This window comes from Gadus morhua, chromosome 3 (genome assembly GCF_902167405.1).
Source record: "Gadus morhua chromosome 3, gadMor3.0, whole genome shotgun sequence".
NCBI classification, from domain to species: Eukaryota; Metazoa; Chordata; class Actinopteri; order Gadiformes; family Gadidae; genus Gadus; species Gadus morhua.
In genome coordinates this window covers 4,606,496-4,621,708 of record NC_044050.1, presented here as the reverse complement: position 1 = coordinate 4,621,708, position 15,213 = coordinate 4,606,496, and the positions used below count along the sequence as shown (strand labels likewise).

General features: G+C 44.6%; 1 protein-coding gene and 1 long non-coding RNA gene across 3 annotated transcripts in view; both read left to right on the top strand.

The window, feature by feature from the left end:
* The window catches only part of dctd (dCMP deaminase), a 36,567-nt gene that overhangs the window by 1,157 nt on the left and 20,197 nt on the right, over positions 1-15,213 (top strand). The gene's annotated exons all lie outside the window — the stretch shown is intronic.
* On the top strand, positions 304-3,553 carry LOC115540606 (uncharacterized). The gene is made up of 3 exons (XR_003976209.1): positions 304-1,132; positions 1,909-1,998; positions 2,838-3,553. It is a non-coding gene; the product is annotated as an uncharacterized LOC115540606 (long non-coding RNA).

Genomic DNA, 15,213 nt, shown 5'->3' with positions numbered 1-15,213 from the left:
ACCACTTGAGTGCAAAAAACACAAAAGACCTCGCCACAGCACCAGCAAATCTTAAGCAATAAATATTGCGTCTTTCCTTTATTTATGAGGCAGTGGTCTGCAGATGCATCCCGTGGTGTAGCCTACCACATCCATTTAGTTCAACAGGTTATCGTTCTGATACTCTCCATGGTACTAGCGACCTGCTCTGGTGCTTCTTACCTATGTAATCAGGCTAAAATTACTTGATTGTCTGATGCCTCATCATCCCAGCCAAAGAGTATTGGTATTATTAGTAATGGCTACTTGCCAAATCGAAAAAAGAATGCAATAAATAATGCAAATGTACATAACTAAATGTCAGAGGTAGTAGCAAAGATATGTATTTTTTAACTTTCACGTTTCTTGGAGCTCTAACTGAATTATCACAATCGCGTTTCTAGTAGTGTTGTCAGTCACGATACTGGATTTCCTAACTTCGAAACTATACCTGGAAAAAAAAAAAAATAGATATATATTCTATACCAATTTCGATATCAGGGGAAAAGTTTTTTTCAGGAAAAAACATACCCAATGTAAATGGAGTATATCTCCACAACTGAGAGGGCGATAATGTCATCTTTGTGCCAAAAGAAAGATTGTTGTGCAAGTGAAATATTATTCAATGGGGATAATACTTGGTTAAAGTGAATAAAGCCATGGAACACAGCGTAAGTGCACTGTAAAAAATGATTTTTTGGCCCTGTAATTATTATTTCAATTATGTATGTAAATTCTACAAAGAAATCCGAATTCAGTGCTTTTACTTTAAAATACCAGTTTTAATGTAGTGTAGTTACTTGGTGATTGTTTGTAATTATGTCTACTCAGTTTTGTATGTAAATTAAATCATTCGATCCAAGTAATATTCACTAAACCAGTTCATTGGCCTAATTAGTTGATATTTCCAAGTAAAATGTACTTGAGTGATATCAGTGAACCTGGCAACTTTCACGAACATTCGGAGCATGACGTCAAAGCCCCTCCCCACATTTGAACGGTCTTTCGTCCGAGACGTGCTGTACTCCAGTGACAGTCCAAGTTCCACATTTCAACTGGGTTGGCAGACTTTGTTGAATGAGATGGGGAAGATGAACGTGAATGAACCACGAAGGTAAGTTTTAAGCGAAACAAATGTTGTACGTTCCTGTTGGCTCACCTACTTAAGTCAGTTTCTCCGCACTGAAAGCAGATGCGGCTGCGGCGCTAACAAATAGTGTATTTTCCTGCTAGCTAACTTTGCTAGCGCCACGAGGTGGGTTTCCGACAGCACTTTACAGCTTAGGCGGCCGCCAAAGCAACACATGCCTGCCGCCTTAACTAGCGTCTTCAAAAACAAAAACGGGCTGAATTTCAGCGTGGGATTGTGCACAATTTAATTTATGCCTGCAAATCCAACACTTATAATGTGTGGAATTCCCGCACACATTTTACAGCGATGTATGTTCAACCAACGTGGCCGGAACCACTGTGTCCGAGTGTCTTGACTTCGACCCTGAACACACCTGTAGATCTGAACCTCCCGCTAGCAGAACACACAGTGCTTTTACATGGGATAGCTTGGATTAAACCTTATACCGATTTTGCTACTCGAACGGACCATGTCAATTGCCCGAACGTACATGGCCTTTAGAGATCGGATAATGGCCGGAGCATGGCTGAATCCGCTACCCTAAGTGGCGCTGTAGCCCTTTCATACAGTGGTTATAGAACTTCTGGTTGACCTCTACTGTAAAAGATGTATGTTAAGTTGGACACTTCACGTTAGAATGCAGTTGCAGGCTTACATTCCCCATGGGTAACTTTCTGTTTCCATCTATACGTGCTGTGATGTATGTATGCTACATATGTTATGTATTCTCTGCAATAAATTCTTTTTGTGTTTAATAGCATCATGTCGACGGCAGAAGGGACATTATCATCCGTTGCTTAGTTGAGTATCTTGGAGAGAGTGGAGAGGAGCTGATCAAAGACTATCAGGTATCTGATGATAATCATGACCATATTAAAATGATTGTCTAGCCTTATAATCTGGTGTTCACTTGTGATGTTTTTTAAAAGACTCAAAAGATGCACATTTTTCAATCAGGCTTTTAACTGATTTCTTAAACTATTTTTATGCTCTTACCCATTTTTTTTTAAATCATATTTAATCTTTATATTATCTATCTTAAACTTTAACCCTTAAGTGTTCTTGGGGATATTTCCAGCCAACCTGTTAATTTAACAAGCCACGTTTTGGCTTTCGGAACATCCACAAAGTAAATAATTTAAGAACACTTAAGGGTTGCCTTTTGTCTCTATTTAACGATCACTTATTAACTTTATTTTATGAGTAAAAGAGTAATTTAATTAATACCTTTTTTATAACCTATTTTAATCCCTCAGTTTTCAGCACCAGTGTTTCCCCCATGGGGACCTTCCACACTGGGACTAGTTCTGGTCTACCAACACGGATGCAGTCCCATAGATAGCTCCAGCCTGGGTGGCTGGAGGGCTCTGCACCCCTGTGTGGAGCCTCCTGTCTGCCCGGGCCAGGGTGGTCACTGTGGCGGCACTCCCTATGGTCGTGGGCGATGACCCCCCTCAGTCTGGATGGCCCCCAAAAGTGACTTTCTTTGGCTCAGGGTCAGCCTCTGTGAAGCACGTTGTCTAACTTTATGTATGAAAAGTGCCATATGAATATTGTTGGATTTGAGTACACTAAATTGAGTATACCTTTTTTGTTTTTATTTTCAAGTTTTTTTTCTCTTAAGCTTTTCTTTTACTTGGAATCGATTCTTAGTTTGTTTCTCATTGTGCCTTATTTGTTTTCACAGGACGTCAGCCAAGAAGCAGTGAAAGAGGACTGCAGTAATCACATGATGCAGGGCAACGTCATCCATCCCAATGTGGCACAGGAAATCCAAGATCCTGTGTATGTGTCAGTCATCATCAAGTGTGACAAACGCTTGCCTCCTGCTCATGGGTGTCATCTATGCTGTAAACTTAAGTTACCCACTTAAACTGAAATATACGTTTGAAGTATTTCAGAAGCCGTTTCTTGAGCTTGACGTCATTACAATGTCACCAAAGCTCCAGTTTCTCCACGATAAACTTTTAGCGTGAGCGTTCCAGTGCTATTTGTGCTTTTGTCCAGCACAAACAATCTCTTTACTTTTGTCATTTTTCTGACTGAAATTTCAAGTTTTGCTTAGTTTTTAAGTTATTTCTGTCATGAACATCCTGAGAATGTCTGCAAAGGTAGCCATTGCAGTTTATGTATGCATTCTTTGCTGTTCTGAAAAGTCAACTGTAACACTGTATTCGTTTGTATGCTGGAATATCAGTCCTAAAGTCAGTTGGTGCTTTGCCATTCCGCATTGAATTTTTCAAATCCTAAACGGCTTTACTTTTGAGCTTTTGTGTGTGTGTGTGTGTGTGTGTGTACACTGTTTTCAAATTTGCTAGCAGGAAGTTCTATGTGGTTATGTTATGTATTTTAAATACATCCATGCCATTTCAAATGTGAAATAAAAGTGTATTTCAAACATCCCTTAAGATGCAAATATTTGTTTCTGGAAAATATTGAAATATTAGAATAGTAAAAATATTTACTAAATTCAATTAATATTAACTAATACATTCCTATTAAATATTACTTAATAATTACATAAAATATAACAAAGAAAAGATGAGTAAGAAACACAAAGAATCATGAGCAACGTTTACTTGGGTTTTGTAATTAGATGCAATGGTAATCTGAGTGAAAGTTACAATCCATAGGGAAGGAATTGTCAGTGCAATTTAAGGTAATTTACCTATTTCCTAAGAAACGTTCTCTTATTCATTAATTGAAAACACCATGTTTAGTTGCAAAGTTTGCTCCAGACACTGGATTATCTGTTAATGTTGGTTTTATTCGATCAGAATCAACTTTGTGGACAAAAATCCCAAAGGTAAAACTTCATTTTTGGTTGTTAAAAGAAAAGGGGACGTTTCTTCTTAAGTTGTTATTTGCGAGTTTTAGTCACAGAATGATGGTTTAAATGGCAATTTCAATCACTCGTATTACTGCAATACCTTACTGCGTCCGTATCTCTGCCTATGGCCTACTTATTTTGGAGCACCTGGTCCTCTGCCAATGCTACCGCGACAACAGCTTTCCGGGTGGCGCATGTTTTCCTCCAACGACCGAGCGAAATAATAAAACGCTTGAATTGTGGGCGTGGCATCAGATCCGAGTCGGTTCGCAGAGAAAACTCAAACGAACCATAAGGCCGTTAATGTGGTATACACATTAATATGGGAGGTCTCTCTCTCTCTCTCTCTCTCTCTCTCTCTCTCTCTCTCTTTCGCAGTAGATTTTGGGCCAGGCTTAAAACATTGAAATAGTGTAGTTTGCTTTTCAATCTGTGTGGGTGGCCAATCACAGTGCGAGAGGCCTGCCAACATGCAGAGATGCAGGGGAAGCTTTGTGCTTCGTAACAGACAGAGACAGGGCAGAGCGCGAGCGCGCAGGGAATTTTATAAATGATGAATGTAGAAGAACACTTCCCCTGCTAAAATTATTTTATTGCAGTTATAGAGAAAGGACCAAGTTCCTTTAAGTCGGGTTGGAGTCCCAGACCCGAGTTCTGTCTGGGTTAGAGTCCCGACGTCTGTCTGGGTTGGAGCAGTGGCGGTTCCTTAGAGGAGGCAACGCCTCCTCGTGATTTTCCCCCAACATTTTCTTTTTTTTTTATTAAAAAATATTAATTTTTCGAAATTATCTATGTGCAATGTGTGTTTATTACTGAATAATTGCATGAAAATGATGAAAAAAAATGTGCCTTTGCAAACGCGGAGGCTGGCCGACGTTACTCTCAGTATGTTGTGTCCAGGGCTAGCCACTGAAGGGAGCGGAGGCAAAGAGGCCAAAACTCATTTTTGCCGCCTTTGAGAATAAAAAATAACCAATCACAATTCAGTTTCACTGTTGCGAGGTAAATCATATACCTTGTTAAACATAGGAAGGGAGGCCAGCCTCAGCTACTCCTTGTAACCAATCACAAATCAGTATTTTTTTTAAATAATGTTCTGAGCAATTCATGTAGGCTACGCCGTCTAGGCTTAGGCTTAGCCTTATGGGCTTGTCCCATAAGGCAACTATGCACCTATCAACGTGGGCACCGGCCACATTCCCACGGCACCGTGTATATAAGGCGGCGCAAACCGCCGCCCATCCTCCCTTTTCTTTCAGCGATTTGTACTGATCAACGGAAAACGAAGATATGACTTCCAACCTTAAGATGACCGGTGGCAGCGGCGTGGCGAGGCCACGGACCAACTTCCCTTTTCAGGGCCTCAGTGAGCCTCCTGTCCTGCCTCCCTGGCTCCGGGTGATGGACACCGGGCGTGTTTCAGGTGCCTCGGCGCTGAGCACGCCGCGGCTGCCTTGGTTGCCCCCGCCTCCTGCGCCGCCTGCCGCGCACTGCCTGAAGGGGGGCTCCTCTCCAGGCACCTCTTTTTCTCCCCATCGATGGATCTCGCTGAGGCCATCCGCCATCAGGATCCCTCGCCTGGAGCCTTCCCTGGCAGCGCTTCTCTTTCCGGGCGCCGGATGGCGTCCTAATGAGAAGCCGCTGCCCCCCGACCGCCTCCAGAAGCAGTTCGTCTGTGCCTCGCAGTCTGCGGCGGCGGTCAACAACATTGCCCTGCTCTGCCCTGGTCTCCCTGTTGGCTGGCAGGGAGGCTTACGACCCGGAGGAAGTCACGAGATGGCCGGCGGTTTCCCGCTTCTCCAGCGCCATCCTTCAGCTGTGCCAGCCGGTAGCCGTTTCGGCCGGCCGGGATATGGCGTGGGCCACAATGATCCAGAGGGCCATATGGCTCTCTCACACTGCTGTTCCGGAACGAGAGTGGGCCAGCCTCGTCCAGGGCCCTTTAGCTCCGGATGGACTATCTTGGGCCTGGTTCTAGGAGGTGCTCGCTCACCAGCAGGCCGTCCGTGAGAATCGTTCCCGGTTCGGGGCGATTCTCACGGGCTCCTCCCACCAGTAGGCGGGGAGCTCAGGGTGCTCCTCCTACCCCGTTCAGTGTCACCAGACCTGGAATATTGGGGAACCCCCCCCGCCCTTCACAGGGGCGTTCCCCCGGGCAGAGTGACCTCCTACGTAGTGGTCTTCACGGACGCCTCTTTGACGGGTTGGGGTTGACTCGTCGCTGTGAGGAAAGTGCTGTTGCATTTCTTTCACCTGGTGCGTTGCCGCCACGTTCTGATCAGGACACACAGTGTGTCGGCAGCAGTGTACATAAACAAACAGGGGGGAGTGCGCTCCTCTGCTCTCCACCAAAAGGCGGTCAAGCACTGGCTTTGGGCTTATCAGTATCTCCTCAGTCTGAGAGCCCTGCATATCGCAGGCGCCCAGAACTTCGGGGCGGACCTCATGCTTCGCTGCGGTCCCGACGCGGGGCGTGGCCGCTTCAACGGCTCTACTCGGAGGCGTTCCGGTGGAAGACATTTGCGCTGCTTCGTCTTGATCTTCCCCCGGCCCCTTTGTTCGTCTCTAGAAGTTAGACATGTCCAGGGGCTCACTCGGCAACTCTGTGTTGGAGTCCGGGGCCCCTTCTACGGCTTAGGAATGAAGGCATGTTCTTTTAAGCGGCATTGTTGAAATTCCTCTCGCCGGATGGCGAGTTGGACTTGAATGCCAGTATTTCTCTCCCTCCGTTTTTCAAATGGAAAGCGGAGTAGAAGGTTCCTATTGGCTCGCCGTTTGACGAGTTGGTTTTGTCTGCCAGTATGGCACTCCCGCCATTTAAAAAATAATAATAAACGGACAAGAAGCTCCTTATTTGAGAGTCGAAATCCGTAGCTCCGCCCCCGATGGTAGCGGACCTAATGGAAACCGTATTACTCTGGTTTTTCCCTTCACTTTAATGGATTCCATGAAGGACGGATTGGGGCCGGAGTCTTTGCAGACTCACTTTTTTCTCTTGATCATCGACTTGCTTGATCTAGGAGGAACTACTTTTTTATTAAGCTGTTGTGTTTTGCACATCCTCTGCTTTTCTGAGTCCTGTGTGCCCTGGTGACTAAAGTTTCTTGACTGGGGTCCAGCAGGAGTACATTGATTGGGCTCTGCTCGCAGGTTCACCTTAGCCCATAATAAGGTGAAGCCTAGACGGCGTAGCCTACATGAAATAGAACGATTGTACTGTCCTCGGTGGGGTGTGCTAACTCCAACTAGACAGTGAGCTAAACTCTCTTCTATTCATGAACATGAAGAATGCCTTGAATTCTTGTTTGTAGATTTATTTTCATTCTTCACATTGTATTGAATCCATGTAGATAAGATCAAGAGATCAAAGGATGAAAGAGAGTGAAACTAGAAAACAAACAACAAAGTATTGCAATTAGTTAAGTCACCTAGTTTCCTTGAACAATACCTTAAGTATAGAAATCACAATAAAGCTAAATGTTAACATTTCTTAGAACTAACATCATCTTGAAGGCCACGTGTTGAAACTAACATGCATAGTTAACATTCCCGATTAGTTAGCCTTATAACTCAGTTTTTACATCATGTAATTAACATACAAATGAGTCAACACAGCCACAACAAAGATACGATACGTACAAGCGATGCCTCTGCTGGGGAACCAACATGCAAGAAGCCTTTCTCTGGGGTAGTGACCGTCTGCACTCCCAATCAACCTGCCATTTCTAACGTTTTCTACACGCGCATTCTAACGTGATATAAACTATTTTCCTTCCTGTGCAGCTCAAATACAACATCAAAATAAAAGTCTGGATGAAACACAAATTTAAAGCATTCAATTCAAATGAAATGCCTGAAGGGCAGAACAACGATAGTTATGATATTATAACTCTAGTTCTATGATTGTAGGCTACGCCGTTTAGTTTCCCACCTGCTGTACCCTCCAAATGCTGAAAGAATAGTGTGGAGGATGGACGGCGGTTTGCGGCGCCTTATTTACACAGTGCCGTGGGAATGTGGGCGGTGCCCACGTTGATTGGTGCATGGTTGAAATTTTTCAGTGCACGCGAGCACGCGCACGGGACAAGCCCATAAGGTGAAGCCTAGACAGCTGCGCCTAAAATCATAGAACTAGAGTTATTATATCATAACTATCGTTCTTTCTAGTCAGTTTCCGCGGCTAACAAAGATAACGACTAACAACGATATCAACATGGAGGAGAATATAATTCAATATCCTCAAGAACACAAATTTTCGAGGCTACACCTAACCCATGGATTAGCAGTGGATTTGATGACTTAAAGCACAAGTCCAAGAGACACATTAATTCCAACTTAAAGTTGAAACTGTTTGGACATGTGCGGATTGATGAAGCCCTCAGCCAGGCAGCTAGCATCGCTACCCAGCGCCACAATGAACTTGTGAGAAGAAATCGGGAGATACTACGTAAAATTATCATTGCAGTGGTATATCTTGGGAAGCAAGAGCAGGCCTTCCGTGGGCACAATGAGTCAGCTGATAGCCTTAATAAGGGCAATTCCGTTGAATTGTTGGAGTCTTACTGCGAGGTAGATCCTGTGCTAGCTCAACATCTAGAATCAGCCACAGTTTTCAAAGGGACATCAAAAGCCATACAGAACTAGGGCTGGGCGATATGGCCCAAAAGTCTTATCTCGATATCTTTAAGCAGAATATCGATATAAGATGAATATCGATATTTGTCGAAGGGGGGGGGGGGGGGGGGGGGGGGGCGGCGATGGCGCGCTCCGTGCACAGATTTGATATTACTATTTCTACCGTTCGGAATTGAATACAGTTTGATGGTTGAATAAGCCGTGGACTAGACACTGCCTCCACCTCGTTTTTGAGAACATTATAATATTTAACATCACGGCCAAAAGCTTTGTGCGCCTCCGAAATATTATGAACCGTAACGACTGCGTGGGGGGGCGGACAAGACTTTTTTTATGTATTCGTTAATATAGGCAGTGGCGGTTCTACGTCCAGTTACGCCCCGGGCAAGACTTCCTCCAGGGGGGGGGTTGTATCATGACCCTACGGACTTCAGTGGGGGTTTCATTCCGTCTGTGCACGGCACCTTCTCAACGAGCAGGTGTGCGCCTGCAGCCAGAGGGGGCGCCAAAACACCAATTCCCCACACAATGTTTTGTACTTCATTGAAAACCGCTACGCAGCGCTTCTTTTTTTTTAACTGCTCGTGGCGCACACCATGTGATTTGGCGCCCCCCACAAAGATGGCGCCCCGGGCGGCTGCCTGGTTCGCCCGTGCCTAAAACCGCCACTGAATATAGGTATTAGTGGGCAACTAACGCAGTATTCAAAGACGTTGCCGAAATTCTGCCGTGCAGCCACGGTACCATGCGCTCTGTTTACAGTGGATGTATTGCAATGGCGAGGCGCACATAGCCTTTAGCCGTGTTCTGTAAATATTCTAGAACACACGGGAGGCATGTCGCAGTTCATGTACTTCAGCGAGTCAAAGCCAAAGTTCCTTTCCCCCAATTCCTTCTCAACCATGGCTCAGATAACCCCCAATACAGTCTCGTTGTGGAAATACAAGAGACGTCAAAGAACCGACAAGAAACACTTGCGTTACAGTGTGTGTGTTCACACACACACATGTGGCGCTCGCACGGTCGTGTCTCATTGGCGGGCCAACGTCTCTGGGCGGGCCAGGCAGAGTAAGGGGAGGAGCTTAGATGCTTTGTGACAGACCAAGACATTCCAAATCAGCGCGCTTGAGCCTCCGTTTTTTCAAAGGCGAGCAGAACAGCTAGTGCTCGTTTTACACCAAACGCAAGTTTTAGCCACTGGGGGACCATAGGCAGGCTAGGGGAACTCATATTTATGTTAGAAAACCTCATAAAGTGAGATTTTCATGTCATGGGACCTTTAATGTTTTATGTTTGGGTCTCGCGGAGTGAGAAACCTTGAAGTTACTGTGGAGTTACCGTTATTACTATACCTACCTACCGTTTCGATTTACAATTACTATTCCTACCGTTCAGAATTGAATACAATTTGATGGTTGAATAAACCGTGGACTAGACACTGCCTCCGCCTCGTATTTGAGAACATTATAATATATAATCACAGCCAAAAGCTGTGTGCACCTCCGGAATATTATGGACAGAATTGCAACCCTTGGGTTGCGACAGTTTTTAAGCACTCTCCACAAATCAGTGATTTTGTAATTCGTCAGACAACTTATATCCAAACCATTTCCATACTATGGAGCCGTTGGTCTTTCGCTTGCAAACAAGCTCCTCGGAGCTGCATGCGCAGGCGGACTCCATAGCTGTGTTCGAAATCGTTCCCTATCACGGATATAGTGCACTATACAGGGTGCTCGCCATTTTGTAGTGGTGTTCGAATTCTCAGTGGTTAATTTCATGCACAATATAGTGCACTTAAAATACCCAATGAATAGTGAACGATTTCGAACAAGGCTCATGTTTCAAAAAGTGACGTGAGTCAGTGGAGGGGGGGGGGGGGCAGGCAGAGACTGTGTGTGAGCCGGAGGCAGAGCAGGAGAGACATAAGCAGAGTTACGAAATAGCAGGCGGCAGGCGCGGTTCGAAACTGGTGTTATTTGGAACAAATGTGCTGTAATTTCAACGCAAATTTAATTATATCGATATTGACGATATGGTCTCGTTTCATATCGCGTTTGAAAAAATATCGATATATTTTAAATATCGATATATCGCCTAGCCCTATACAGAACAACATCATTCATAGCATAGCAATGGTGATTAAGGCAGACATCGATCGTGAAATTAGTGCAGCTCCATTCATCGCCGTGCAAGCTGATGATACAACTGATGTGTCCTGCCAGTGTCAGCCATCCTTGGATATGTGAATGAGAAAGGGTATGTGTGCGAACTAGGGATGGGCATGATTAATCGACGATCGACTAATTGATCGTTAAGAATTTCGTCTATTGCGTAAATTTTTCATCGATTAAACTAATGCAGTGTGCAATTAAACATTTTACCACACGGGGGCAATATTTAAATTTGCGGCTCCTCCCCCGCAATAAACATCCCGCTTTGAACAGTGAACTCTTTATGCCTAGCAGCTATAAAAAGCTAAAAACTACAAAATGACTATTAATGCAGGCTATGTGGAAAATGCGCCGACTTTGGCTCAGCCTGGCTCTGCCCTCTTCCGCTACGTAGCTAAGATGTCTGCCGTTGAGTACGAAAAGTGTACATCGCCACACACTTCGAGATTTCACCATTTTCAGTACACTTATTTTCGCCCGATCTGAATCGGAACGCCCTACGTACTCAAACTTAGACTAGTAAGTACGGATAGTATGGATATTGGAACACGGCGATGTAATCATGAAGCGGACGAGGCAAGGGCGAAGGCTGGTGTGGGACCATTATGATTTTAAAAAATGACTTCTTGGGGAGCACTAAAGGCCTACCACTCAAGGCGATTGTGGAAAGTTGTTCGCCTTGCCAAGTTAGGTATTTGTGCATCACGGCAACGTCGGTCCCCTCAGAGCGGGTGTTTTCGGCGGCTGGAATGACGGTCACCAGGCTGCGGTCGTGTCTGACCCCTGAGCAAGTCAACATGCTCATCTTTCTGAACAAAATCCGTAGACTGGTTGGTTAAGTTATAACATGATTGTTTTTTTGATATTATCATTATTATTTTGGGAAGAAACTAGGGTTGTGTTTATTTTTAGTTATGTTTACGAGCACCGGCTTCGAGCTGCATGCTCCGTTGCTTAGAGCAGAGTAGCGCATAACTATTGAACGGATCTGGTTTAACGAGTTGTTAATCTAATAATAAAGATCCCAATGAGGATAACACGCTGCATTTGTATTTTCATTTAATTTTGAATATAATTTTTCTTTTAATTTTAATTTAAAATATTAACGATTAATCGACAAATTGATCGTTAATTCTATGGAGTTAGAATCATGCCAAAACCCCGCACACACGCAAAACGTGTTTTGCTCACGCATAACGATTCACACAAACACAAAACGTGTTTTACTCACGCACAATGATTCACACACACACTCAGTGTGGTTTGCAAATACAAAACATCATTCACAAACTAATGCATTTTGCTTCAGAAACAAATACAGTATGTTTTACACAAAGCACAAAAAATCCTTCAAGTACACAAAACGATTCTACAAGTACCGAACACTGAAAGCTGCGTGTGGATCGGAAGGCATTTGCGCACGGATCAGCAAGGCGGAAAATTAGTGCCAAAAGTCACGTGACAAACAAATGTCCTGTGATTTTCACAAGTGAGTAAAACACGTTTTGTGTGCGTGTGAATCGTTATGCGTGAGCAAAACACGTTTCGCGTGTGTGCGGGGTTTTGGCATGATTCTAACTCCATATAATTCTCCCGACGATCGACTACGAAAACTTAATCGAATGCCCATCCCTAGTGCGAACGATTCTTAGGATTTGAGGATGTCAGTGCAGAAAGAGATGCCGAGGCTTTAACTGAAGTTGTAATGGGAACATTAAGAAAATACAGTATGTTTTACACAAAGTACAAAAAAAAATCCTTCAAGTACACAAAACGATTCTACAAGTACCGAACGCTGAAAGCTGCGTGTGGATTGGAAGGCATTTGCGCACGGATCAGCAAGGCGGAAAATTAGTGCCAAAAGTCACGTGACAAACAAATGTCCTGTGATTTACTCACGCACAATGATTCACACACACGCTCAGTGTGGTATATTTTACATTGTGCGTGAGTAAAACACGTTTTGTGTGCGTGTGAATCGTTATGCGTGAGCAAAACACGTTTCGCGTGTGTGCGGGGTTTTGGCATGATTCTAACTCCATATAATTCTCCCGACGATCGACTACGAAAACTTAATCGAATGCCCATCCCTAGTGCGAACGATTCTTCGGATTTGAGGATGTCAGTGCAGAAAGAGATGCCGAGGCTTTAACTGAAGTTGTAATGGGAACATTAAGAAAGTACAATCCGGAGGAGAAATTAATATAATCTACACTGTTGCATGCATATCGTTTACTCTGTCTGGTTGTTCAGGGATCGCTGTCCCATTAAATGTTAGTTTAATGTTTTGGTTTTCTAACGAAATAAACGAGTCACGCATTTGTGTGCTCAACGAGAAATTGTCTCTTTCCATTTAATGCAATTTCCACAATATTATATTGATATGATAGATACGTGTCAGGGCTCCAGACTAACTTTTTCCTTGGGTGCACTGGTGCGCCTAAATTTTTAATTTGGGTGCACCAGCACGTATTTATGGTGCAACCAAGTTTTGAATTGTTGAGGGGGGGGGGGGGGGGGGGGGGGTTGGACCGTGCCTGCCTTGCGCTGCATTGTTGAGGGGGGGGGGGACCCCGGGTGCAGCTGGGTCGCTGCACCCGGGCAGCTGCACCCGGGCAGCTGCACCCGGGCAGCTGCACCCGGGCAGCTGCACCCGGGCAGCTGCACCCGGGCAGCTGCACCCGGGCAGCTGCACCCGGGCAGCTGCACCCGGGCAGCTGCACCCGGGCAGCTGCACCAGTTGCACCGTCGATATTTACGCCATTGATTAATAATATCTTGACCATTAAATAACTGCCTTGAATAAATGCCGATTCTGTATCTCTCATAAAGAATATCGTCAGGCAATGCCAAGGGATCGGTTCTGTCCCGAAAAACCCTCTGTCTCCGGAGAGACGCCTGTACGATAAGTGCGCCGAGGTCCATGGGAACACCCACAAATGGTGACGCCATTATCGGAGGAGGGGCTAGGAAGATGCGCACGGCGATATAAGTAGCCGATCTCCGGGTAGACTCGCTGAAAAGCTGCTCCCGACCAGGTTTGGTTGCGAGCGTAAGTCACCATGGTGATACAGCGACGCTTAAAGAGATCGACTTTCATGGTACAGCTAACCCAGGCTTTCAGCTCAACATACCTCGCTAACCCTCTGATCGAGCTTCGTAGTACAGGCCCCTGGATTGGGCTTTGCGGGTTTGTTTACCGGCATTTCTATTGTTACCGGTCTTGCGTGTTCCAACGGTTTATTAGGTGTCTAATAAATCGCTGTCTAATCAATACTTCATTCACTGCCTCTTCCGTGGTTATTACAATATTATGAATAGACTGCTCTGTAAAAAAAAATATCATAATAATTATACCACATACATTTTCAGTCGCACCGGTGCGCCCAAATAAAATATTTGGTTGCACTACCCTGAATTCTAGGCACATGTGCGCCCAAATTAGGCGCACTCTGGAGCCCTGCGTGTCGTTGACACTGTCGACAGGGATGCCAGGATGAAATTGGTCAGGGGGCCAGATTTTTTTCAAGTGAGAACTCAGGGGGCCGGATTACACTTTCGGACTGAAAAGGCCTGAAAAGGCCAAACACTGACTCAACACATGGATAGGTAGGCTATTTCAAATTATGCTTGAAGGCCTAGACATTGATAGGCCCCAAAATAGCCTCACAATGAGGCCTACAATTACATAGCCTAAAGCAGGAGACGGCTCCCCTCTAAAACTTAACATTTTCCTATCCATGCAAGTATCCTACATTTATAAATGAGAAATGCAACAAAATAGACAAGGTGCCAACAAAACACATTTCCTATAAAATAACAAGTGTAAACTGTTAATTACTTTTATTTTATTTATTGAAGGCTTGCATAGGTGAACTAGGCGATCGCCTAGGGCGTCAAATGCGTTGGGGGCAGCAAAAGTGTTGGGGGCGCCCCCTGGTGGCGGCCTTGATTAACAAATTAATTTTAATGAAACAACCGTGTTTTCTAAACACGTTTCGAAATGGAATGGAGAATGGGGGATGAACAGTTATTGAATCGTAACAGACCAGCAGAAGTAACAGACCAACTGACGGAGTCCCAAAAAATAAAAATATATAAAGAAATAAAATACAAATAAATACATATATTCTCCCCTTATCACCCGCGGGCCGGATGTGACATACAGTCGGGCCGTGTCCGGCCCGTGGGCCGTAACCCTGGCATCCCTGCTGTACGCTGTAATGCATTACATTTAAGCAGCACGCCCCATGAATGAACTTAACTTTATGAAGTTGAACTTTGTCTGCACGTTTGATTAAAAGTTTAGAAGCATTGCACTCTGCTGATACACTGTTAAGTGTCTAGTTTATTTTAGTTATTATGCTCTCGCCACCAAGCGACGCGTCACGCGAGTATGTTTTTTTTAAAAGTTGTGTAGGCCT